The sequence below is a fragment of the Micromys minutus genome, assembly GCF_963924665.1.
Source record: "Micromys minutus genome assembly, chromosome: 1".
In the NCBI taxonomy this organism is placed as follows: domain Eukaryota; kingdom Metazoa; phylum Chordata; class Mammalia; order Rodentia; family Muridae; genus Micromys; species Micromys minutus.
The window spans coordinates 65,403,810-65,412,109 of record NC_137969.1 but is presented as its reverse complement, the minus strand read 5'-3'; the positions used below and the strand labels follow the sequence as shown (position 1 = coordinate 65,412,109).

Here is an 8,300-nt window from a genome sequence, read left to right as displayed (position 1 = left end):
TTCAATATCTACTATGTACCAGTACATTATAGACCTTCCCATAATCCAACTCTACCATTATATTGTTACCTGCTTAAATGTCACAGAAATCGAAGCTCAGAGTATGAAAGCAGGAATCTCGGGAATTCTGTGGATATAAGTGACAAGTAAATGTATTGCTTATTTTTCTATTGTTGTGCTAAAACACCATGACCAAGGCAACTTGTAAACGAGCTTTGGGCTTACAGTTCCAGAAGAATCTGAGTCCATGAGTCCATCACCATATGACAGTGAAGTGTGGTCACAGGCATGAAGAGCTGCAAGCTTACATCTTAAACCTAAAGCAAGAGGCCAGGTAGATGAACTGGGAATGGCTCACAGCTTTGGACACCTCAAAGCCAGAACCCAGTGACATGCTTCCTCCTGCAAGGCCACACCTCCTAATCCTAACCAAACAATGCCACCACCTAGGGATTTAGGTAGTCAAATGTCTGAGAGTAAGAGGAATATCTCATTCAAACCACCTTAGTAGGAGTTCAAACCCAGGGTCTGCAGATATCAAGTTCCTATAATCCCCACAAAGGGCTGAGCCTAAGAAAGAGAGTGGATGGGGCTGGGGAAATGACTTGACAGTTAAGAGTGTGTACTACTCTAGCAAAGGAACAGAGTTCAGGTCCCAGCATCCACCCACATGGGGCAGCTTACAATCATCTATAACTGCTTTTTCAGGCAATCCAATACCTGTGGCCTCCACAGAAACACACACACAAACACACACACACACACACACACACACACACACACACACACACAATTAAACAAGAACCCAGATGAGCACTTGGCATGATTTGACTGTCTTACTTCTCCCAGGACATCACTGAAGTAACTTCTCCTTTTGAAATCAAGAAAACAAAGCCTACTGCTTTGGTTAGAGAAAGCCCCCAGCAACAATGTCGAACAAGTCAGCCATAATTTGTTTCTGTTCTTTTCCATAAAATTGCCGGAGGTTATCCTGGTTTTCATTAGCTCAAACTTCTCCTTTTCAAAAGATAATTTGAAATCTTCTGGGAAGTTCACATGGCTCAGGGCTGGCCGCCACATGCTCATGGAATTCAGAGAAACTGAGGTTTTAGCCCCTAAGAGCTACATCTTCATATCCATGAAACTAAGCTGGTCTCTACAGTTGTGTTTTTTAATGGGATATAAAGAGAAAGTTTGCACTTAGTGAGCTGAAATGTCCACCTTTATCCTGAGAGGGAAAAAATCTTCTAGATTAATTCAACAGTGTTGCAGCAGATTCAATTACAGTGCAAACTTATTGAAATTCTTCCCTTTAGAACTCAGAGCGAGGGCAATGGATGGATAGCCCCGTGGTAAGTGTGCTTACTATGCAAGTGGAAGGACTTGCATCTGAGACCCAAGCCCACCCAAAGAAGCTAGGCATAGCTACCTGTGACTGTCACCCCAGCACTTCAGCACAGAGACAGTGAATCCCATGAGCTCACAGGCCAGACAGCCTAGCCCAAACTGAAAGCTTCAGGTTTACTAAGAATGACAGAGCAGAGCAAGACACCCAACATGCCCTGGTCTCTACAGGTCCCTGCACTCAAAACCACATGTACACCTACACATATACACTATATATATACATATATATATACATAATGTGTATATATAATATATATAATAATATACATATAATGTGTATATATATATATACCAGAACTAATTAATAATTAAGATTAGATTTTATTTTCTTACAGAAAAATATTTAAAACAAATAATACAGAAAAGAATAAAAACTTTTAGTTCTGATTTTTCTCATAATCATCAACACGAAAATGTTTGTTTGTCTTCGTGTAAAGTTTATTTGGGCATATTTGAGTTTTTTTTTTTTTAGTGTCATAAATAATTTTATAAACAAAAATTTTTAAATGTTATGATCTAGTTTCTTGTTTCTCCAACATTTCCAGTTCTATGCTCCCTCAAGTTAAAATGTTTTTCCTTTGTGAAATCTGATGAAAAGGGAGAGTCAAGAACAAGCATCCTCTCCCATGCTAGCTTTCCATCACTGTTACAAATTAACTGAAACAAAGAATTTAAAGGGCAAAAAAGTTCCTGTTGGCTCACAGTTTCTGTCTATGGTTGCTTAGCTCTGTAGCTTTTGGGCCTGTGGCAGCTCTGTATGTCACAGCAGGAACACGTAGTAAGGGGAAACTGCCCACTTCGCAGTGACCAGGAAACAAAGAGAGGAAAGGAAAGGTCCACAGACCTCCTAAACAGGCATGACCCTAAGGATTTGCTTCTTCTACCTAGGTCCCACCTCCTAAAGATCTTGCCACCTCCTAATGGCACCAACAACTGAAACCCATGCCTTCACCATGTGAGCCTTCCAGGGTATTTCAAATTCAAGCTGTAACAACTCTCAACCTTCTGCCTCATCTCTTCCAACACTGTCCTTACAGTGTAGATGATGGTCTTCGTAGCTGACAGTCCTGCATCTTTCCTGGGCAGAAGTCTCCATGGTATGACTCAGGGCATCTCTTTGGGTGATGACAGTGACAGTTAGAGCCCAGCATCGAGGCTCTCTGAAATACAAGCATGTCCATTTACTAGAGAAGGAAGAACACTCGGATCCTTAAGATGGGGAGAGAGCCCTGGCCACACCAAGGTGTTCCTGCTTTGTCTCACACATCCTTGTTGCAAAAACGTAGCACAAAACCAAACACAAGCCACATAGCTGAGCTGAAGACAATTAGGAATGGGCTGGGAATATAGCTCTGTGGTAGAGTGCTTGCCCAGTACATGTAAGGCCCAAGTTTGAGTCCCAACATAATAACTAAATGGAATAGAATAGGGACAGCCAGTAGTGATAGCAATGGAAGTCACTCATCTTCAGGTAGGAATGTTCTAGAATTTGACTCCCATGGAATGAGGAGACTAGTCATGTTCCATGGGAGGGGAGTTGGTAAGGGAAGTGGAGTGAGTCTGAATAGTTCTGAAACCTAAGCTGCTGGTCAGTCCATCTCCAGTCTTCCCCTTTACAGCCCAGGGAGACAGAAGGCAAGGGGAGACTTTGTGACAAAGTAACTAAATTGGGATCAATGGGGCATGTGATGGTTAATCCCATGTGTCTCTTGGTTAAAAGGGAGCTGGCAAAATATTTCTGGTGTGTCTAGGTTGGTGTTTCTGAAAGGAATTATCAAAAGAAAATTAGAATTAGAAAAAGAGAGTGAGGAAGGTGATTTCCATCTGTGTGAGTGGGCAGCATCCAACATACTGAGGACCCAAAGACAGTGGAAAAGAGACCAGAGGTTGACCAGACACTCCCTCTGCCTATCCATCTCCTCCTGTGCACCCGTGCCTGAGCTCAATAGCAGTTTCCCTCTTTAAGCTCCCTGGACCTTGTGGTCCCCATAACAGCAAGGGCCAGTGTCCTTTGTAAATCTAGATACACCGTCCTCTGTTTCTCTAGAGACGTGGGTATCAGCCATTATATGCAGCTGTGAAATAATTGGTAAAGAAAGAAAAACATGCAGACGGAAGTGGTGAGGAGAACGCACAAAACATGTCCCCCAAACAAGAGAAATGGAGTGACATCGACAATCTGAGTGTCAATTTTTTTCCTTATTAAACCAATTTTACAGAGTGTTCAAAGTGATAATGACACAGATGAAGCAATAGCTTTCGTTTGGACAGACAAAGGCTGTGTGGAGAGGCAAACAACGGAAGAGCAGATGTACATAGAGTCAACTAGAAAGCTTGAAATACCAAAATAGACTTGTTTTTTTTAAGTCTGTCTGTGAGTCCAGTTTAGACTGGATACAGAGAAGCAATATGCTAATTAGAGGGGAGTCCTGAAGAATCCTTCAGAACATACAGGACAAAATATTCAAAAATCTATATATAAACACATATGTGCAATAAAGTGGCTATAGATAACAAAAATATAGTGTATCTTTCAGAATCCTAGAAGAAGACCAGTAAGATGGCTCAGCAAGTAAATATGTTTTCGATAAGGCCTGCTGACCGAATTCAACCCCCAGACTCCCAAGGTACATTTGCATGACAACTGCTAGAAAGGGGGAAAAAATAGGTTTTCTCCAGTAGAAAGTCATTGGGTCCACCAATCATTTCAGGACAGACACCATGCTCAGGGATAGTCAGCCAACAAAACAAACCCCATACTTTTCATCTTTTTGTTCTGCTTTATTTTGTTTTAGTATTTCTTTTTTGTCTTACTGGTTTTCCTTGTTTATTTGTTGATTCTCAGGATCTGTTGTTTTAGAGAGGCAAAGAGAAAAGAAACAAAATTGGGAGAAGTTAGAGAAAAGAATGTGTTCATAATATATGAAAGCTTTCAATAAAGAGTTAAAAATTCTTCCAAAAGTTAAAAGTAATTTGAAATTGTGAACACAGCATTCAGAACTTAAGAAAGACTGCTAGAGATATACCTAAAGAGAAATGTGTAATACATAAGTGTATTAAAAAATAGAAATGTTGTTTTTTTCATGACAAAACTCTTAATAAACTAGGCATAAATGGATGCTACTCGAAGTATCAACTAATATATATTATATAAAATATATACATATATATTATATAATACATATAATATTATTTATATATACATATATATATATATATAATGTTTTCCTCTGTCGTTAGAAAAAGGCATGAGCCCAAAGGCTTGATGTGGGTGCAAAGGCCTTTAATCCCAGAACTTGGGAGGCAGAGACAGGCGGATCTCTGTGAGTTCAAGGTCAGCCTGGTCTATCAATCAAGTTGAGGACAGTCAGAGAGAAAACCTGTCTTGATGAACCAAAAAGAAAAGAAAAAGACAGAATCCCATAGGTGAGGGCTGTTTTCGTCTTTGGTCTGAGAAGCTTCTATGTGCAGCGAGTTTTTAATGCAGAGACTCATAACAGCTCAACATGCTGGAAGGAAGTGGCTGCTGAGTGCTCAGTCTAATTGGGACCTCTGTGTCTCCCCTCCAAAGCAAACATGATAGAGGAGAGGGGAGAAGAATGTGAGATCTGGAGGATCAGAGGAGTGTGTAAAGCATTGCCTTCTGGACAGGTTATGGCTGCTGTACCCATGAACTCAAAGCAGCGGTAGATACCTATATATATACTTGCAGGAGACCAGGCCCATCAACATTCATTGTGGGTGGGGGAGGGGCTTTTAGACCCCATCCCCCCACAAGGAGCAATAGACAATTAATAGTTACTGGAAGAGGGGGGAGGAGGAGTCATATTCACTCAGTTCAAGGGTAGCCCTTGCTCAAGTTAATAAGCCTCACCATGCTCATACAAGCAACCCTAATTAAAGGCAGTGGGCCATGAAAGAGAAAGAGAGGAAAAGACTTATGAAGAGAATATTTCATGGTAGGTGGAAGAAGAAAGGAGAGGATGAAGGAGTGTAAACATTAATCCAAATCTTTATGCATACACAGAGAGTGAAAGAAAGAGAGAGAGACAGACAGACAGACAGACACACACACACACACACACACACACACACAAAACAAAATTGTTAAATAAATAAGTAAATGGGTTTTAAAAAGAGGAGGCTGAGATCCCTTGAAAGACAGGCCCTCCATGACTTGAAAGCCTCTCACGGTGCTTACCATTCTCAATAGAGAGAAGTAAGGAGGAGTCTTCACCACACAGCCTTCTGGGAATGCTTAAGTCATTGCAAGACCCTTTGAGAAAGAAAGTTACACAATATTCCCTGAAGGCATAAAAGAAACTCTAAATATGTAAAGAATTCATTTCCCTAAATGTCAGTTCTCCACAAACTCGTCACAATTCTGCGTATACTAAACTATATACACTGGTCAAAACCAAACTGAGACAGAAGAACAAAGGGCCAAAAGCAGATAAAGTCAGCTTTGAAGATGAAGGACTAAGAAGGCCAACAGGTGCACTACCAGATGCTTAAAATGTTTATAAACTTACTGTGCTTGCGACAGAATGCTGTTGGCATGGATAGACAAACAGAAAAGGACAGACTAGAAGCTGAGAGCCAGACTGTGTGTTTATATAAGCACTTTTCACACAAAGGCATTTTGAGTCTCTGGGACATGAAAAACTCTTCAAAAAAAAAAAAAAAAACTCAATGGTGGAAGATGCAGATAATCTGATGACACTTAAAAAAAAAAAAGGCATGTAAGGCATTCCATTGTCAAGGGCCTACAGATGCTCATGAGCATCTAAGGGGTTGTCAGGCTTCGTAGCCCTTAGCGAGAATCACATTGGTAGCCCAAGGAACATCGATGCACACTGCAAGAATGGCTGAAAGAAAATTTAGGAACAGCTCCATGTGTTAAGAGGGATATGTCACACATTGCTGGAGTCTGTGTTCCCATGTATTATGCTGGCATCTCTTCATGGTTTTTTTGAATAGCCACGATATTTGCATATCTTGAGGTGTCCAGCCATCTTGTGCTATCTTCTCTGCCAAGTTTCTCTGTGGGTCACCCATCTCATTCTCCTTGGTTTATAGAATGTGTTTCGTTTGTCTGTTTTCATTGCATACAGGGTCCTTGTCTTCTCTGTGGGTAACCATGATGATCGGTGTTGCCAGCTTGACTAGATCTAGAATCAACTACCAGAGAAGCCCTCGGGCATATCAGTTGAATTGCTGTGGGAAGACCCACTCTAAGCATGCCTCACCTCTCCTCCCTCTGCAACCCAGATAAATGGAAGTCTGAGAAAGAAGACCATTTTCTATTTGCCTGCTTGGCTTCATGTAGTGCTAGCAAGTTCATCTAACCTGATTGCACCATGCTGCTGCCGCCACTGTTGGAATATTGGACCATGTAAGACCACACAGGAAGCCTCATTTTAATATCCAGTCATTGGCTCCGTCAATTCTGCTCCTTTAGAGAGAAACCTGGTGAATAGTTACTTTTTGGTCTTGCATCTGTATCCTAAGGACCATAAAAATTGTTCTTAAAAATCCCATGAGGATGCTCAGGCTACAGGAGAGGGTTGCCTCTAGTATCCTCTGCTGTGGAAAAAAGAAGGTCTGGTTGGACCCCAATGAAACCAATGAAATTGTCAATGCCATCTCCCGTCAGCAGATCGGGAAGCTGATCAAAGATGGGCTGATCATCCAGAAGCCTGTGACTGTTTATTCCCAGGCTCGCTGTCGGAAAACCACCTTGGCTAGATGGAAGGGCAGGCATACGGGCATAGGGAAACCATAGGTACTGCAAACCCTCACATGCCCGAGAAGGGGACCTGGATGAGAAGGATGAGAATCCTGTGCCTGCTTCTCAGGAGATACCGGGGATCTAAGAAGATGGACCACCATATGTATCACAGCCTGTACCTGAAGGTCAAAGGGAATGTATTAAAAAACAAGCGGATTCTCATGGAGCACATCCACAAACTGAAGGCAGACACAGCCCGCAAGAAGCTACCGGCTGACCAGGCTGAGGCTCGCAGGTTTAAGATCAAGGAAGCACGAAAACACCGGGAGGAGCCCCTCAAGGCCAAGAAGGAAGAGATCAAGACTGTCCAAGGAAGAGGAGACTAAGAAATAAAGCTTCCCTCGTGTCTGTACAAGTGGCCTGGCTGTGGCCTCACTGGATCAATCATTAAAATAAAACAAGCCTTTTAAAAATTGTTCTTACAAGTACATAGTGTATACAGTATTTCTGAAAAGATATGTGAAGTATTCCTGGAGGTCAGTGCTGAACAGGGAGAGTAAAAGAGCCTGGACATTATGGTCACAGTGTGAGATGGCCTCACAAGCTAATGTTCCTGAACACTTGTTCCCTAGCTGCTGGAGCTGTTTGGGGAACTCGATGGAACCTTTAGGAGGTGGGACCTAGCTGGAAGTGTCACAGAAGGGTAGGCCACAAGCCATAATAAACCCTCTCTCCTGTAAGTCCTTTCTGTCAGTCTGTCTCGACCATGAGGATGCAACTGACCCTTTAGAGGACAGATGTGTGGGGTACACTTTGCTTTGTATTTGCGGGAGTTTGGCATTCTTTGTTGCTTCTCTTTACTTGTTATTTGCATGTGTTTAAACTTCAAGACCAGGGAAAGGCACTGTTAAGTAACGATAGCTTTTTCTCTAGCCGTAGTCTACAATCATAGCAGTGAGAAAAAAGGCTACGATGGCCACCCTTCGGGGGAGATTCTCCATGACCCAATCCTCCCGGTTCACAAAGTCTGTCTTCACGTTCTAACCACAAGGCAGTATGCACAGTAGCTGCGTCCTCCAGCACCTCCCCTTCCTCTCGCGTTAGCTCCGAGTCCTGCCTTCTCTGCACTCCAGCTGACGGGCAGAGCTCCTGTATTGTCCAT

The 8,300-nt window shown here is 42.3% G+C and overlaps 1 pseudogene across 1 annotated transcript; it reads left to right on the top strand.

Moving 5' to 3' along the window:
* Positions 1-6,946: 6,946 nt before the first annotated feature.
* On the top strand, positions 6,947-7,531 carry LOC308417745 (large ribosomal subunit protein eL19-like; annotated as a pseudogene). The gene has a single exon. The product of its transcript is annotated as a large ribosomal subunit protein eL19-like (transcript).
* Positions 7,532-8,300: the final 769 nt, after the last annotated feature.